The following is a 19,022-nucleotide window of genomic DNA, read 5'->3' as shown; positions in this document are numbered from 1 at the left end:
CACTTCAGAGAGTTACCCCAATCAGAAAACAGACACAAACCCTCCCCCTCAGACGTTCCCTCACTCAGTATGTATTTATAGAATCTACTTTATAAAAACTTTCTGCAGGTAGTGCTTTAACTTACTCAGCTACATTATTACAGTTTGCTAATTGTGTTAATTCTCTAACACTTCTCTAAAGGAGTATTTTCTCTTTTGCATGCTATTTAGCTAGGGTCTTATGCCTTGCTCATCACTGTGGTAGGTGAACATCTTGCTGAGTGTATGATATTGCATCCCATATATGTTTCAACATGTAGCTACACAATGACCTATTGAGTTCAAACAGTTAATTCACTACGGAAGTGGGATCAGCTCAAGCTAGTTCAGAAAGTAGAGCAGTTCAAATGCACTGCAATAGCCATTCATCTTTATCAGTTATTTTATTGTTGTCACAATCGTAACATTATTTAAACATGGGTTTTTAGTGAGTTAATTGATCAAAGATTCTGTAAGAAACTCCAGTTACCATAAGATCTTTGGAGCAAGTCATTAATGAACATGCTGTGGTACATATTTTTAGTCACATACTTCAGTTGCTGTTCTTGGTTAAGAAAAAAATAAAATAGCATGTCTTAAAAACATTCACTTTGCATTTCAAGCTAGGAAATGTTTGCTATGTTCCATCTGATTTATAGATAGTGAAAAGCTACTGTGGTGAAAAACAAATTGTTGGGTACATATCACATAGAAGACTTAGTCTCTGTACAATATTCTGCCATCCTTCTGCAGGTAGAAGGGCTAGTGAAGTTAATGGTAGTTTTACATACAAAAACGATGGCGGGATTCAGGCCTCTTGTCGAGATAAATAGAGCTGCTATTCATAGCAACACATGTGGGGTCAAAATCTCCCCTCCACTACCCAGGCCCAATTCCCAGGGGCGTCCGCGGGAGTGCTACACATGTATCTCAGAAGAGAATTTGGGCCTGTGGAGGGAGAATATTCTCTCTATACTTACTAACACTAGGCCTGTCTTTGAGACACTACGAAGAGGCTGTGAATCAGTCTGAGAGAGGAACAAGAGCTACAGTGCTACTCAAATTACTCATGGCCTTGACATTTGGGAGCTTTATAAAAATGTTAAGCAATATTTGACATGATGCAAATGGCTATTTCCAAAAAGTATATTTGACTGTACTCATGGGCTGTATGCTTTCCCTGATTTGGATACCTCCATTTCCAGCAGCTGTTAAAGCCTGAAAACAGGTTTTTATTTTGTCATCTATTATTCCAAACAAGATGCAATGGATCAGTTCTGTTACATCTCATCCTCTGAAGGGAGCGAAAGAAATTGCCTGAAAATCATCTACACTTCAACATTCAGCTGATATTTGTGGAGATGAAAACTTGCTGTTTTTACAGTGTGGTCTGGATTACTTGGCGCAACAGCACACTTTGAAAGTCTTATTGTGACATTGTTTTCAAAGTCAAACAAGGACTATTGATGAGAACGCCCCCCTCCTCAAATGGCTCTCCTCTAATAACCTTATCCCCCCAGGTTATTTTTGACATTGCAGCACATGATTAATCTATTATCTCACAAATCTGCTACAAAAGAACAGTGGATGTGATTTGCTCAGGATCTGGCACACTGGCAATTGCACCCCACAGTGAAATGTTTGGTGACTACTGCATAGTGTAAAATTAAAATTAGGAAGCACCCATGATATGTGAGGAAAAGTCTTTGCAAGCCCTTTATACAAAGCCTGGTGAACTGGGCACAGGGCTGGGGATGAGGGAAAAGAAGTTCTATTGATTATTTTGTCACTGTCTTACTCTGTGATACTGAGCAAATCACTCAGGCCTTTTTCCAAAGAGGTTTCTGATTTTAGGTGGCTCAATTTTGGGGTGTCCTGCCTGAGGCACCCTGGGCCTGATTTTCAAAGGCACTAAACACCCGTAAATCCAGTTGAAAAACCAGGCCAAAGATGCCTCAAGTTGGGCATCCAGAAATTGAGCCACCCGAAATCAGTGGCCTCTATTGAAGTTGGAGCTGTTACTCTGTGTATCTCAATCATACAATATCAGGGTTAGGAAGGGACATCAGGAGGTCATCTAGTCCAACCCCCTGCTCAAAGCAGGACCAATCCCCAATTTTTGCCCCAGATCCCTAAATGGCCCCCCTCAGGGATTGAACTCACAACCCTGGGTTTAGCAGGCCAATGCTCAAACCACTGAGCTAGCCCTCCCCCCATATCCCTCTCATTTAAATCAGCTGTAAAGTGGGAATAAGGAAGTTTACTCACTTTTATGGCCAGCATTGTGAGGTCAAGGATGTACGATGTTACAGAAGTGCAAAATGTTGTTATTTGTGGGAAATGCTCAATGTATGGTAAAAATTTAACTGGTGGAATACAGAAACAGTGGATTGTATTGCTGCTACTCAACGTTCACCTTGACTGCAGAGGGAACAAGATGTTTGAGTGAAAGTCTCAAAAAAATTTATTGCACTTAAAATGTTTGGCATCAACAACTGTGTGTTTATAGATTCCAGTTTATAACGGGGCAAGTATATTTTTCTGGCATTGATTATCTATTCTACAAAGTCACCAATCTCAGCTACCAAAGGCTCACAAAGTATGATCAGATCTAACTAAGAGGCAGCATTTTCTTGGGAAACTAATAGTGCAGTTGTGGCTAAATAAGGACATTTGCCTTTTCTGTCCTTTCAGAAATCACCTGGAATCACCGAGCAATAGAGACCTGATAACAAGGTTTTCTCTCACGCAACTGATCTTGACCAAATACTAAAGAGAGCTCACCAGCCCAAGGCAGAGACTCAGAAAATGCTAGGCAGGTTTAAGCACAGTTATAGTCATTTGCTGGCACCTTTTTTTCAGTGCTAAACTCCATTCCTCTCCTTGTATAGCTACTATATGCCTCTATTTACTAGCTTCCATTGGGTCCTTCTGGTGTAATTCTTTGCTGTGCTGCCCGACCTCCAGGGGCTTCACCTGATAGGCCAGGCTGGCTCTTCAGAGCTCACACTGAACAAATGCCCCCATCATAGTAACATGGCTTGCCACTCTCCCTGCCAATATACCTCAAGTCTGACCAGCAGGGACCACCTCTATGGATAGTTTAAGCTTAAGATCCCCTCAGTCCTTAGCCCTCTCCACTAGCACTGCCAACAAGGATCTCAGTAATGGTGGTGGTTGTGGGGTAGACTCTTGGAACTGGACTGAGACCACCAATTCATTTCACATAAGCCACTAAGCAGTCATTGGATGTGAATAGTTTTCTTGGGACCCTGATTCAGACAGTTAAGGCATCAAGTCTCCTGTATGTAGCTTTTACTACATGTATGTAGCTTTTACTACACTGTTTCCGTGTTCAGATCTCTTGGATTCTAGCATGAATACTAGGTTTAGGTTTTGGGGTGTTTTTTTTTTTGAAGGGCAGTTTGTGGTGAAAACAGCATCCCTGTGTCTTGACATAAACATCAAACCAAACTTGCTGTTTCGGTGTTTTGCACAAATGGTTAGGGTAAGAACCCATTTCTCCCCAAACCATTCTCCAACCCCTCACACATATATTCTCTGGCTGTAGTGCCTTCTAGTTACCTGACTAAACCAGGACATTAATATTGGTGCTTAAAGAATGAGTTATGACACAATGGTTTAGAACTAAAGAGATCTGGGGTTTGTTTACCTCACCCACCTTGTCTTGCTGGTATCCTGGGACCGACATGGTGACAACTGCACTGCATGCAGTAGGTCAGTGACAAAGGCTCCAGACATTGCCCTGAGAGTGTGGTATCCAGTCCAAATGTTTAAACTCACCTTTTACATTTTACCTTTTGTTGTCATAAATGTCACACCTTTGAATATATGCTAAGATGGTGATGTAATGTCTACAATTTACAGAGGAATAGGTTATTTACAAATGCACTGCTTGAAATCAGGGGGGTGTGTGTGTGTGTGTGGTGGGGGTTCTTCCAGACTCCATGTTTTTTTTTTCACAAGTGAACTAGTGCTCATGGAAAGAGGGGAGTTGGAGGAACTTATAATTTACTAGTGTGGAACACTCACTGGCTGTCTATTTTTAAAGGTGACAATTACAGCATGTTAAGCTGTCTGCACTTAGGACATAATAAATGATGTTGCAGTAATAACAACAGGGTTCAGCCATAACAAACCTGCCAAAGTTCCATAAATAAGGCCTCACCCATTTAATCACTAATTATTATTTGAATGCTGGTTCTTCAGATTACTGAAATAAGCTGCCTTAAAAATATGAGCTATGTTAACCTAAGGCAGAACATGTCCACGTGTAACATACTAGTTTATTGTGAAGCAATCAGTTTGTTTTTATAACAAAATTAGAACAGGAAAAATAAACCTTATATAGGGAAATCAGCCATATGAAACAGAAGTCTTTTTGAAACTCTCGCCTGAAATCATAGCCGGGTATACTGAATTAGGTGAGCAAAACAGCAGGTAAACATTAATCAGTAGGACCACAGTTATGATTATGCCCTTATAACATGATAGACTTGCAAGATGTCTGGGCTGAAAGAAATTACAGAACCCACAGAGAAAAGATCCCTACAGTATAGTGCCTAAAGTTTTAATATAAGGGGAGGCTTCCATTTTTTTTTGTATGCAATTGATTAAATCACAGAGTTGCTTAAGACTAGCATCATCTAACTTTTCGAGAAATTAAAATCTTTCCAGTTAATTATTTTGTATTTTTGAGTTATATACAGTCAAGTGACTGGACAAAGCCGTGTTAAAAATTCAACTGCACTAATTACTAGCTGAGCAGTATAAAAACCTCTGAATAAATGTCAGTCTAGGAGATAAGCTCTTATCTTAATCTAATGACTCCACAGACTTAATTTGTCAGGCCAGCCTAGTTGATGAAAAACAGGTTTCTAGTCTCCAGTGTTAGTAGCAACATCTTTCCAAATCTTTGAAGTTGGATAGTAATACCATCAGTGTCATCCTGCAAAAATCTTGTGACCAAGCCAATTTAATTCCTATTGTCCTGTTACACTAATTAAAGTTGTTTTACCCCCGTTGGTCTGAAATAGCTGAAAACAAAGCCAATTTATTTTTAGATTTGTTACATTCTGGGCTAATCACTCTCACCCATTTTTTTTCTCAACAATGTGTTAATATTTGTGGATCTCCTCTGGTATTAGAAAGCCAGGATTTTTAAAGAAGGCCTATAAAGAAAGCACCATGATAAACAAGACAACGCCGGTTGTTTAGAGCAAAAAACTCACCTATGGGAGTGGAATTATTCTGAGCTCAGGCAATGCACTTGAGCCTAAATGATGATTTTTGTCCTTTAGAACATCTTTCATAAAGGAGTATTTGACATACTTAGAGCTAAATACAACTTGGGTACAGGCTATTCAGACAGGGTGGATTAACAAACACAAGGAATTTGGCTGCAATTAATAATTCCAGTTTATTTCCCCTGCAATCTTAAACCAACTACTCTCACATGGACCTTGCAATTATTTTGTGCACAGTACCCCATTACAAAGGATATCCTCTATGTAAGGGTAAATACCCCAATACTTGGCTTCGGATAATATTGGGATTTGAGTAGGGTTTTTCTTGGTGGTGAGTTTTATTTAGTTCAGATTCAGGAATATTTTAAGTTAGAACATCTGAATGGAAATTACAGGGTTAAAATGTGATCCATGGCAGCAGGGTAAAGACAGCGGCAATGGACCCCCCAAAGTAGCAAGAGGAAACGACCATTTTTAACATATAGGGCCTGGTGCATTGGTTTTATGGCAGCATACTTCCATTGACTTCAACGGAATTACACCGGCATAAAACCAGTGTAATGGAGTGGAGAATCAGCCACATATTTTTTTAATGCGTGTAACTTCAGAATTATTAAGCCACAGCAGTCTCACGTTGGAGTGGCCAAAGCCAGCCCCTGAGTGTTTCGAATGCTCTGGGGATGCATAGAAAGCTCTCCTTTGCACTGTGCATGTGCACAGCTGAGTGGTTTCTGATTCGTATTTCAGACACGTTTCACTTCCCATTTCACTTTTCCGGGTGCTCAAGTAGTCAGTCTGTTTGATCAGCCCTACTACACTCCATGATCAGATTTTTTTTTTTTTACAGTGATGCTGACACCAGCCCCTCTGCCACCTGCAGTGAAAAACCTGCCTCATCTCATTCACAAATCATCCTCAGAGAACGATAGCTTATTGGGGTTACGCTGTACTACAAACCCCTAGGGTGTCAGTAGCATGTCCAGCAGACCACGTCTCAGGGGCAAGCATTGTAGATGTTTCAGCAACTAGGCTTTGTAGGTGCTAGCCCCGGTGCATCCCAGTAACCACGCAGGCACATGGAAAGGTTTTTACTGGGACTACCAGGAAAGGGAAAGGTTCCAAATACCCTAGGTACAAAGCCTTATATAATTATGGTTCAAAGTGAGCAGTAGTGGTTCTGGACCAGATTCCTGGGGCCAGGAGGAGGAGGGGTTCTTCAGGCTGAGTGCCCAGGGTTCTTTCTCCAGGCCAGTCTCTGCTCAAGCAAATAAGCACTTGTGAATTTTCAAGCCAGGCTCTATTGGTGACTCTCACTGAGGCCCCTTCCCTTTTCACTGGTTTCCTGCCCAGCTACTGCTGGGCTCCCCCATAAGTCCCACACAGACCTGCACTCAGCTGTAACATCCAGCAGTCACAGCTGCTCTAGCCTCTTACTACTATAGAGCTTCCACTCCCAAAAAGAGCCAAGCCAGGCACAGTCTGGTTCAGGAGCTTTCCCTTTACTTGGCCACGGGAAAGGGAATTGCAATGGGGTACGGGCTGATGGGAAACATTGTCCCTGTTTAGCCAGGAGGAAGGGGATGTCTAATTGGGATGTGGCTGAGGGATGCCGTAGAGCCATCACATCTGCCTCATCTCAGACACAAATCCTTCTCAACGAATGGTAGCTTTGACAGGACTGCCGGGGAACCAGATGGTCAGTTGGTCCATGTTTTAATCGCTGATGGATAGCGCTGTATTTTCTCCAGGTTGGGGCTCATCAAGCTGGCCTGGAAGATATCAAATGATTTTGATATCTTGTTTGGAAGTTGGTTACATCCCCTAGCTGCTCTTTAAACTCAATAAGAAAGTTACTCTGGTAGGGGCAAGATTACCATAAAGGGAGCTGGAGGCAGGTATGACAGTCTTGTATTTGTGAAAACTTTTAGAAAGGAAGATCTTTGTAGCTGAACATCTGGTGTTTGTAAGACAATACATACTGCACGGAAGGATAATGTGGAAGACTCTGAGATAGATAATCAGGTTCTTCTCATCTCAGACTCCAGTACAGTATTTATTTAATGTTTGTAATATGCCCATTCCCCATCTCTGGAGATGTGGGGTGAGACACTGTGCTGTGTCTCTAGGAGTTGGAACACACAACTCACAGCCCTAGAGGAGGGGGCTATGGTGGCTTTAAAACACCAGTATGCGCTCTTGATCCTGGGTTACTGCATGGGCCGCAGTAGAATTAGACAGCTGTGGGGTCTGAAGTTACAGTATCTCTCTGGTCACGCGATTACAGACATGAAAGTTGTGATATTACAACAAAAAAACTTCAGATCCAGACTCCAGCGAGAAACTGTTGAATTGGAATTCATTTGCAAATTTGATACAATTAACTTAGGCTTGAATAGAGACTGGGAGTGGCTAAGTCATTATGCAAGGTAACCTATTTCCCCTTGTTTTTCCCTACCCCCCCCCCCCCCCCCGACTTTCTTGTTAAACCCTGGATTTGTGCTGGAAATGGCCCACCTTGATTATCATACACATTGTAAGGAGAGTGATCACTTTAGATAAGCTATTAGCAGCAGGAGAGTGGGGTGGGAGGAGGTATTTTTTCATGCTTTGTGTGTATATAAAAAGATCTTCTACACTTTCCACAGTATGCATCCGATGAAGTGAGCTGTAGCTCACGAAAGCTCATGCTCAAATAAATTGGTTAGTCTCTAAGGTACCACAAGTACTCCTTTTCTTTTTGCGAATACAGACTAACACGGCTGTTACTCTGAAAGTATTCTGTCCCCGGCTGCCTTCGGGCTGCAGTGCAGTGCTACCTGGAATCTCTACTGTGATAAGGCCCTGCCTTTCCACCCTTAGGCCAGAGTGTGCAAACAGACTCCCCAGGGCGCCCTATGGCTGTCTTTCACAGTGCTTGTGCCAGGGGAATCCTTCCCCAGCCAGATTTGGGGCTTTTAGAGCCCCTTAACATCACTCCAAACTGTTCATCTGGCATAAAGGAGGGCAGAGTTGGGGGTGGGGGGAAGGGAGGGGTAAGGATCTCACCCTGTGGGACTACTGCTATAAATTTTCCAAGTTTGAATTTCAAAGTCCCTTCATATGAAATATACAAGGGCCTTTTTTTAAACAGTTTGGATGAGTGTACACGGTAGCGTATTGTCAGTTACTCCCAGGAGTAAACTTTACATATATCCTTAGACAAGGGAGAGGTGCAGAATACTGCCATGTGAAACTATCTGGGATTTCAAAAGACACCTGGAAAGACAGGGCAGGCAAGTCATGTAGGACCTGATTTGTAAAGGTATTTACATATCTAAGATGCAGATAGGCAACAAGTGAGATTTTCGAAAGTGCCCAGACATTTAACTACCAATGGTAGTTAGGCATTTAGGCACTTTTGAAAATCCTATTAGGTACCTATCTGGTGCCCAAAGACTTTTTAAAATCTGTTCCTTAGCCTGAAAGCCAGAGGACTCTTTTGACTAAAGGCTAAATTAGGTACAGTGATTTCATTATCAAAATGACTGTTCATGCTTGTTAAAATTAGGGCTCTGGGCTGGGGTGGCATGTTTCCATGAGAACGCATGACTCCTCAGACTTCCCACTATAGGTCACTTTTAAATTCACCACGTAGCTGAAAGAGAAAATGAACATATTAAAGTGAAATTTTCAAAGTAACATTAGAATCCCTTCTCACTGCTGAAATCCCATCTATTGAATGAATTATCCCATGCTGCACAGCCACCTCAGACATGCTTATTACTGAAATTCTTTAGGTGCACCTGTGACCTTCTTTAAAACGTAATAGCAATGCAAGCTGATCAGGGTAAAAAATAAAAACTCTAGGGGTGAAATCCTGGCCCTACTGAGGTCAATGGCAAAACTCCTATTGACATCAAGCAGGCCAGTATTACACCAAAGGTGGCTGCAAACAGAATACAGGAAACAGCTGACAGTTTCTTATGCCTTGTGTGTGTGTTTGGGTGAGTGTGGGCACACGCTTTGTGTGTGAGCGTACAAGCCTTGCTTTGGCTTTAAGTGCTGTTTAACTATAAAAGTTAATGGCTTTGATGCTGCATACCTAAAAGGAAGTGTTTGCCAATTCTGCTATAAATGTTTGAGCTCGACAGTCTTAATTCAATGTGTCAGATAGGAGGAAAGCATGTTAGCATATATTTATGATTTATTACTGCTATCTTAGCAGTAGAGACATTTGGAGTGTGAACTATCTCAGGGTTGGTATCTATCAGGGCTACTCAGGTAAAAAACGCAACTGCTCCTTTACTTCGCCATGTAAAAATCACTTGGTGGGTCACTGAGCATGTGCTGCTTTCAGTCTGGTGTTGGTGGTCCTGTTTCTGATTTGTCAAGCAGGGGTTAGAATCGAGAGCGGGCGAAGACAGCAGAGCAGAAACCTGTGTTATTGTATTGGCCAGGCTGGGCTGGACTGGCAGCAGTACTGGAGTACTCCTGAGCACGGCCCTGAGGCATGTTCAGTGTGCTGCAACCCAAGGAGGCATGAGGTGAGACATGGCGGGGTGTCCGAGTGGGGCACCTCAACCAACTGCAATAACTACAGAAGGGCAAAAAACCCCCACAACAACCTGGGAGTCGGTAAATGAGAAGTAACAGAATGCAAGTAACCTGAAGGGGAGCATCACATATCTACAAAGCTGGTTATCAAGTCTCCAATAAAACCAATACAAACAGAGGAATAAAATGTATAATCTGGATAATTCTGCCATCTGGTTATCATTGGCGGCAAGGACTTCTAACTACATAGTGCCAGCATGGATACAAAGCAATTTGGGTTAATCTCTCTGGTTCAAAAACATGATATCTGGTGACTGGAGGATAGTATCCAAATATGTCTTCTCATACATGTACTTCTAATCATTCAGTGAGGAAAACATCTTTCTATTAACTATTATTATAAATAAATATACTTTTAAGGTGCCCATCACAATAGTACATGGCCTACGTTATATAAATAAGTGATAACGGCAATTTTGCTCTATCTGAAGTATTTACACAGTACAGAGTGATCAACATGGTTGCAAAATAAGAAGAAACTCTTAGAGTATTGGAAGCCATTTTTCCAAAAGATGTTTCCATTAACTATTGTATTACTGCAGGAACTTTGGACTCATGCTAACCAACCATTTTATATCCAATGCAATATGCTGACTATGTAGTCAACGTAAAGCAATTTGGAATATACTGGGAAGCCAACATTTACATACAAGATTGCAGAGATGCTTCAAGAGCACTGATTAAGAACATAAGACCGGCCATACGATGTTAAACCAATGGTCCATCTAGCCCAGTATTCTGTCTTCCAACAGTGGCTAATGCTGAGTGCCCCAGAGGGAATGAACGGAACAGATCAAGTGATCCATCCCCTGTCGCCCATTCCAAGCTTTTGAGCTGTTGAAGCTGACTGTGGAAGCTCCTTTGCAGCTCAGACTGGGATTTTGTGGGGTGGGCCTGGTTTCCCCGCGGAACCCCAGCCTTTGAAGGTTTTTCTGTATATATACACTGTGGTCTGTCTGCTATATGGAGGGGCGAGTGCAGCTAACCTGTGGCCCCTACAGCACTGCAGTGTTCGATAACTAGTTTGTTCCTTGTGTGCACATTTATGTGGTGCATTGGTCCAGAAGTTCGTTTGGGTGAAAAGATTGTTAGTCTGGAGACCCTGGCGCAATTTTGGCTGGGTCACTTTCATGGTCAGTGGCTGATTCAGTGTTGCCAAATCTGCAGCTGCACCAGACCACCGGGGCAGGTTGAAATGCTAGTTTTAGATTTATTGCTTGGCCTCTAGTAGGGCATGTGTGTGGAGAATGAACTGCTCTGTGGAGATAACGTCAACCCCCAGAGCAATCAAGAGGACCCCTCCCCCCCTTTATCTTAGCTGCATCTGGGACACACCAAAGGTTCCTCCTCTGCCTATTTAACAGGGACCCTCCATCTGCTATTCTACACAGACACAAATACCAATAACTATTTCCCCTTGGTCTTTGCATCCTGCAGTTGGATTGAACACCTGTCTCCTGGGGAGAGAGGGAACTACGCTGGTTCTTGGGCCTTGCAGCAAGGGTTCCCAGTCAAACAACTTAGATTTGCTTGAACAAGACCTCCGTGTCTTTTTCACTGCGATCAAAGTGACTGTTAGAAATTGTGGTTTTCAATTCATTTTTTGCATATGGGAGAGAGGATGGCTTTGTGCAATGACTTTTAAAACACTTCAAAAGAACTTAAATCAGTACATGACTGTGCTATATACAAATTAAAATAATTGATTTTTGGCAGCGTTTTTAGGAGATATATATAAATTTAAGGGATCATGTTTCTGATTCTTTTTTTTTGGACTTTACTTTCTGTTGACTTTCAGAGCTGGAATTCAGCCACCAAAACAACAAGAGCGGCCCGCTTTCATTATATCTGACCTCCCATCATGGGAGCCATCGGTGCTTCTTCTTCGACCTCCATGGCTCAGATGTGGTGGGCCCTGGCATAGTTCCAACTCTGCACCTTTTCCTTTCATTTCTGCTTTGAGACCTTCACATGGAGTAAGAGCAACTGCCTGACACCCAAGAGGCATCGACCCTTTTGAGAACTATTTTCTCTCCCTCTTTCTCCATCAGTGAAAGCCAATATCCTTACCCAGGCACAGCTGCACCTGGGCTGTATTCATTCTATACACTGATGGCGTTGGGTCCTGCACTGGCTGTGCCGGCCTAAAAATAGCTCTCAATTAACATTGCATTTCAAGAATTGGAAAATTTCCCAGAAGTCCATTCTCCCCCCCCCCCTTTTTGTTTCATTACATTTTGCAGGAATAATACACAAGCCTGTAGAAAACATGACGGGTAATGAAAAAATGTAATTAATATAAGCAGTGTAAAGCATGTTTTTTTTCTCTGTTGTTCTTGCAGAAAATTGCTGCTTTAAACTGAGGAGGATGTGAAAATGATAGAGCAAAGAGTAATATGCTGTGCTTTGTAAATATCTTATGCAAAGTCGTTGTCAACTGCTGTTTATTTTTTTACTAGGTGTCACAAATTCTTTTAATTTTTTGTTACTCCAAATGAAGCATGAGGCTAACTGTATTTTTTGTCCGCAGCTTATTCAACCAAATGTGCAGGATTGGCCATTCAGTCTTTTCTTACAGACGCCTGTCTCTAGGCTCTGACTGCAATATATGTACTGCAAAAGGATATTGGGCCAGCACTTCAGTAGATGTATATCTATGCCACGACACTGGTTTACATCAGCTGAGAATCTGGTCCCCAGGTTTTTGAATTTTAAAAATGAAAAAATTGCTCCTTTATTTAAAACAACCCCCCCCTCCTCCAAAGTTTAGAAAGTAATTGCCCCAAACCCTGCAGTAAGACTATTATAACCTATAGTGTTTTGGACTGTTACGCCACGACACTGTAGTATTTTTTGTTAATTAGGCTTCCTTCCTACAATTTCATAATGGGGCCTGAGCAATATTAAGTACAAATTAAACCAAGATGATGTATACATGCCAGCTCTCCTTAGGACATTTCTCTTTGGCTATCTGTAGAAGTTGTAATATCTAGAGATAGCTGAAGGTCACAACATAGTCACTAAGCTGAATGCAAAACAGAATTCTAGACACATCTTGTATGGCCAGACAAGAAACTGCTTATGGTTTATTTTCATCCCACTCTTCCCCCTTCCCTCCCCCCCCCGGCAGCTGACATCCCGCATTAGTTATTGTTTATTTTTGTCTTGTTTCTGGTTCTAAAGGCCCCAGTTTATGTGAACTTTCAGATAGCACTCGGGGCCTCTTTGCTTCATCCCCTCTGAGCCAGTTGGTTCCCTTGTGAAGGTAAGCTTCCCCAGTTGAAAATCTGTGCCTCTCTCCTGTGGCATTCTGTGCAGCCATTTGGAGTCCCAGATGTAGGAAATGAAATAATCCACGCTCATACAGTCATGAAAGTGCCCATCTGGCACACAGGAACATCACGCATTGGAAGCACACAAGCGTGAGCTCACTTTTGTTATGGCATTTCATAAACAGAGATGCAGCGAGCCAGCAAGTAAGGTCTTTTGGATAATAACAATCATTTGCACCACACATTGTGCTTAAAAAGGGGGGGAAGGGAGAAAAAAATCAAGAAAAAAACGAGAACATTTGTTTGGAGGGATCGAAGGAGAAATTTCTACTCACAACTGTTTTTTCCCACTGGCCTGCTGTATTTACAACTACATATGTGTGTATACGTAGGACACACTGTTGACAGCTGAAGTCTAGGCAGTTAGTTCTTAGTTAATGCACTTCCTAAAATCTCATCTTTTTTGCCCTTTTATCAAAGAAAGGCAGTAGCAGAATTTACTGACAAGAATGATTTCTATATAAACAAATCACGTTTCTGCTTTCTAATCACAAAACCAAACTCCCAAGAACTGTCTAATAAATGACCTCGACTCTCATTTTTTGAAGTACACAAACCAGATTAAAGACAGCAACAGATAAACTAGAAGAGAACAAAGTGCAGTGTGTGTGTGTGTGTGTGTGTGTGTGTGTGTGTGTGTGTGCGCTGTTGATCTCTGTAGTTATAATTACTGAACAAGGCAGATGTGTAAATTAATCCAGCTGGGGCAGGTTTAAAATGTTGCACTAGTCCCTCGATCAATTCGCGATGTTAACACGGTTTTCTTGGAGATACCAGGATTTCATTGGGACACGTTGCCCAATGAAAATCAGGAACCACTGACTAGTCCAAAACGATGAACTCAGGTCAACACTATTAAGTAAAGTGAGGTTATTTGTATTATTTTAGCTTTGCAAAGTAATTGGAAAAAAACCCACCCTCAGCATTTTGTTGGCTGTTGTTGCATGCTGGAACTAAAAAACCCCTCAGGATACACAGAACTTCCAAAATAACATTGGTAGCTTGTCCAACTCTTTTAGATATTCACAGGAGAGGTTTTCAAAGGGGTGAGATTTTCAGGAACAAAGAAGTGCTTAAGATGGCTGTCAGACCTCCAGAAACATCACTAAAAAAAATGTACCCATTTCACATGATGTGGGTCTGGGCATGCCCTGGGCAGAAGCATTTCACTCAGTGGTTTATGAACTCTATAAAACATGGATAACAGTAAAAGAAAATATTCCCTGCATTGTATATGAGCTACTTTTGTATTGTACTTGGCAAACAATTCTTGATCTGGTATATTTTAAACACTAAATGCTAAGTTGAAACACAATGAGAAGTTTGTAAATATGATAGACCATTACAATATACTGCTTCTCATTTGAAAAGTCATTTGTGCAAGAAATGATTACTGACCCATGTGTGTAAATGACTGAAATGCAGAAATTAATATTTGGGTCAACTCATGTACTTTTCAACCATGAAATGAAAAGCTCAATATTCACATTCTAATTCATACATGAAAGCATTGCAGCACTATTACTTGGCTATTGTATTCATTTATTATTGTCTTAATTAATGATACACAGAGTCATATCGCTATTGTCAGACTGATGAAAGAGTTGCTATTCCACACTGATGTTTTGGCACAGGAATATTCCTTCTTCCTGGCCTTTCTTGAACTGGCAATTATGGGCCAAATTCATGCCAGGTGTAAGCATGTGAACACTATTATTGAAATACATAGTGTCTGAATTTAGCCCTAAAAGTACCAAAAAAATTCCAGTTGCACATATAGGACGGTTCCTCTTGACTACACACATTGGGCCTGAGTCTGATATCACTTACATGGGGTTCACACCAATGTGACTCCATTGAATTAGTTGGCTTCACTCCAGAAGTACATTGGTGGGAATAAGAGAGAATCAGGCCCATCAGCTGCCTTTATTTACAGGATGTATTTATTTTCAGTCCTTTAATCGAAGGGTTCTTTTCCTCTTCCCTTGCACGTAGGGAAGAGTCCGTGGGAGCGTGTAGCTTCTATTAACATTAATGGGAGCTACAGCTTTGTATTGATGGAAGCTCAATGTGCCACTCCATTCAGGCTGATTTCTATTACAGTGACTTTAGTGCTCATAAAACATGCCAGATTGTCAACCTCACAGATTCAAGTCCCCTGGTTCTCCATAGAGCAAGTGCAACATGCACAGCAGCAGCACTCGATCATTTCACTCTACCAGTGCACCCATCCCTCCCCTCCCCCCACCCCAAGTAATGAGGAGGCAACCACCTGAATCAGTGAGAGGGTAGCTGATTATCTATGGCTACCCAATGTTGGACTCTCTGATGAGATCACCAGAAAGGGTGCCAGCAGTGATCATAGAATCATAGAAGATTAGTGTTGGAAGAGGCCTCAGGAGGTTATCTAGTCCAACCCCTTGTTCAAGGCAGGACCAATCCCCAACTAAATCATCCCAGCCAGGGCTTTGTCAAGCCGTGCCTTAAAAAGCTCTAAGGAAGGCGATTCCACCACCTCCCTAGGTAACCCATTCCAGTGCTTCACCACCCTCCTAGTGAAATAGTGTTTCCTAATATCCAACCTAGACTTCCCCCACTGCAACTTGAGACCATTGCTCCTTGTTCTGTCATCTGGCACCACTGAGAACAGCCGAGCTCCATCTTCTTTCGAACCCCCCCACTTCAGGTAGTTGAAGGCTGCTATCAAATCCCCCCTCACTCTTCTCTTCTGTGGACTGAACAAGCCCAGTTCCCTCAGCCTCTCCTCGTAAGTCATATGCCCCAGCCCCCTGATCATTTTTGTGCCCTCCGGTGGACTCTCTCCAATTTGTCCACATCCTTTCTTTAGTGGGGGGCCCAAAACTGGATGCAGTACTCCAGATGTGGCCTCACCAGTGCCGAATAGAGGGCAGTAATCTCTTCCCTCGATCTGCTGGCAATGCTCCAACTAATGCAGCCCAATATGCCGTTGGCCTTCTTGGCAACAAGGGCACACTGCTGACTCATATCCAGCTTCTCGTCCACTGTAATCCCCAGGTCCTTTTCTGCAGAACTGCTGCTTAGCCAGTAGGTCCCCAGGCTGTAGTGGTTCATAGGATTCTTCATTTCCAGTTCACTTGGTACCAAACTTGGCTGGATTTGAATTGGTGACTCAGAGTGAAAAGGCCTTGTAGCTCCTTGCAGAGCCCTTAAATTATCCTGTCCCGCTCAGGTGGGTTTTTGATACACAGAAGCTGCTGATGTGGGAGATTTCTTCATCAAAAGTAAATAGCACCTCCTTTTGAGGATGCACATAGAGGATGCTGTGGGAGAAGATGCAGAGTGACCATTACTCACTAGTTCCCCTATGCAGAAAGCAGCCATAATGTGACTGCAAACATTCCAGAGAAAGGGAAGAAGCAAGTACTTAATACCTTATAGGAGGTAGAGTGGGACAGGGACGTGGCCACTTCTCCACCAGCAAGCACTGGCCTGACACCAGTGGAGGGGGTAGGCACTATGCTTACCTACGCCAGAATGCCCCTAGAGCTACCTCCCCCACGGTATGGTTCTTAGGAGCCACAGAAGAACCCAGGCGTTAGAGGTGTCACTGACTCAGACTCCCTAAAGACAACAATAATTTAAATACAAAACAGAACCTGAATGCAAGCATATTGATTATAAATAAAATTAACGGAGATGGGCTGTACAGAATAATGCAAATAATTCATAGTTGCAAAGCCAGACAAGTAAATCAGGACTAACACACTAAACTTCATGTGTTTCATGAAATCAACCTGCCCTATAATAGATGATAAAATACTGTCTATGAATACCGCTAAGAGTCTGACTTAAACCAATCAAGCAAAGAAATACTGAATCAAGGCTGCTGCTATGTACCTGCTCATTATTAGCTGTGTTTATTGGAGTCATGCCTGCAATGCTGGGCCTGATTTTGGGTCCTCCAAATCCGCTTTGTGGAAGTCTGTTGATGCACATCAGTTTTAAAGCCAGTGAATCTTGCTGGATGAGGCTCCTCCTGATATGGGAGAACCTCTGGACAGTGAAGAGCTGGCATAGCTACTCCATCACCTCTTCTCACCAGCGTAGAAGGCACATCAGCAGGAATAATCTTGGAAATACCTGGCCAGACTGTCAAAGGACAGCCTCTGTTTTTGAGAGTGCAATTTTCCCTTTCTGTACTTGTGACCACAATTTTTTTCACCATGGATAACCTCACCATTTAGAGAGGAAAGTACCCAATTTGCATTTGCAACCAGGTATGAATCCATCCAAAATAAGAGGTGCCCACAAAGAACTGTGGGTGCAAATAATGCAAATACAATTTTTGCCGGGGTAATTTGTGCTAAAAAAAAAAATGTGGGTAGAAACCCCTTAAAAATCAGGCACAAAAGTTTAGCCAAATTTAAAAGAAATCATGAGAGGAGAACATGGCCAAAGTGCGTGCACACTGATACCCATTTGTCTGCCAGTCCACCAGGGGAGCTAGCAACAGCAATTGAGGCTCAGTCCTGCAAACTTAACTTGCTGGCCCCAGTACAGCAAAGCGTTAAAGCACATGCGTAACTTAAACTATATGACTAATCTATTGACTTCAATGGGTTTACACATGTTAAGCACATGTTTAAGTGCTTTCTTGGTCAGGGTGCCTAGCCGCTTGCAGGATCCAGCCCTAGAAGAGCAAGTGTATCAAGTACTGCTGCAGACAGGAGATGTTGGTTTGATGCTCTGATTTTGCTCTGCCTAACTGGGGATTGTCTAAATCATGCAACAACATACTATAATGTGCAGCCAAAATAAATAAATAAATGAATATGAAGTGAACCACTCCAGCTGACTCTAAGAGAAGTAGCAGAGTTTCAAAATTAATCTTAATTTTACCTTTAACCCCCCCAAAAGAGAATTAATTGCAGAGTTTAAGGCTTTCCAAACATGTTATGGAACATGATGGGGGTACACTGAAATAAACACAAACATTTAGATAAAGCCACCATTTTAATTGTATTAATTCTGCCAATTAATGATAATGGAAGATCCGTCCAATTAGCTAAATAGCTAATAGTTTTATCAAGCAGAGGCTGGCAATTTAGAGCAAACAAATTCTTTCTAATTTTATCCTCTCGCACACCAAGATATTTAAAGGATAATGGGGGATCCAATAAAGGATATTGCTCAAATAGAACTACATTTAAATCGCCTAATGGCTTTAAGAGTTTACCCCAATTAACAAATAATAAACTTGAACACGCGGTAATTTCCTGCAAAACATCCATAATCTTGTTTTTTTTAAATTATAAATTAACATCTTCTCTACGCGGCTCTACATAGAGATACTCTGAGACATATCAACTGATTTTGCCCCTGAAAAATACTGATGCCTCCTAAAACAAAGAGCGAAAGGCTCCAGTGCAATAGCAAAAAGTATTAGGGCAAAGCGACCCTCCTTGTCCAAGGCCACAATATATAAATCCTATCCAAACTGGGATAATTTGTTTTAATATAACTGTGGATTTCAATAAAGAAGACTGACCCATTTAATGTATTTGAGGCCAAATCCTCCTGCTATCTAAATCTGAAATAAGTTAAGGCTATTGAAGAGAATCAAAAGCCTTTTCAAAATCAATAGCTGGAACAAATTCCTCATGATCATAATTTTGAGGATAAAAAATCCATTAAAGTGATGCCTTTGATTGCTATTAATGAAGCAGTCTGGAATAAATCCAGATTGATCCATATGGATAATCGAAACTATTGTTTTCTCACATTTCACGGGGCCAAACTCTGGACCTGCTTTATATGCCGGAGATGGGCA

The 19,022-nt window shown here is 41.9% G+C and overlaps 1 protein-coding gene across 1 annotated transcript in view; it reads right to left on the bottom strand.

Moving 5' to 3' along the window:
• Positions 1-19,022, bottom strand: part of LOC140916102 (uncharacterized) — a 219,126-nt gene that overhangs the window by 131 nt on the left and 199,973 nt on the right. The window lies entirely within an intron of this gene.

This window comes from Lepidochelys kempii, chromosome 8, assembly GCF_965140285.1.
Source record: "Lepidochelys kempii isolate rLepKem1 chromosome 8, rLepKem1.hap1, whole genome shotgun sequence".
Lineage (NCBI taxonomy): Eukaryota > Metazoa > Chordata > Testudines > Cheloniidae > Lepidochelys > Lepidochelys kempii.
The sequence above is the reverse complement of the archived record's forward strand: the minus strand, read 5'-3'. Positions and strand labels throughout refer to the sequence as shown.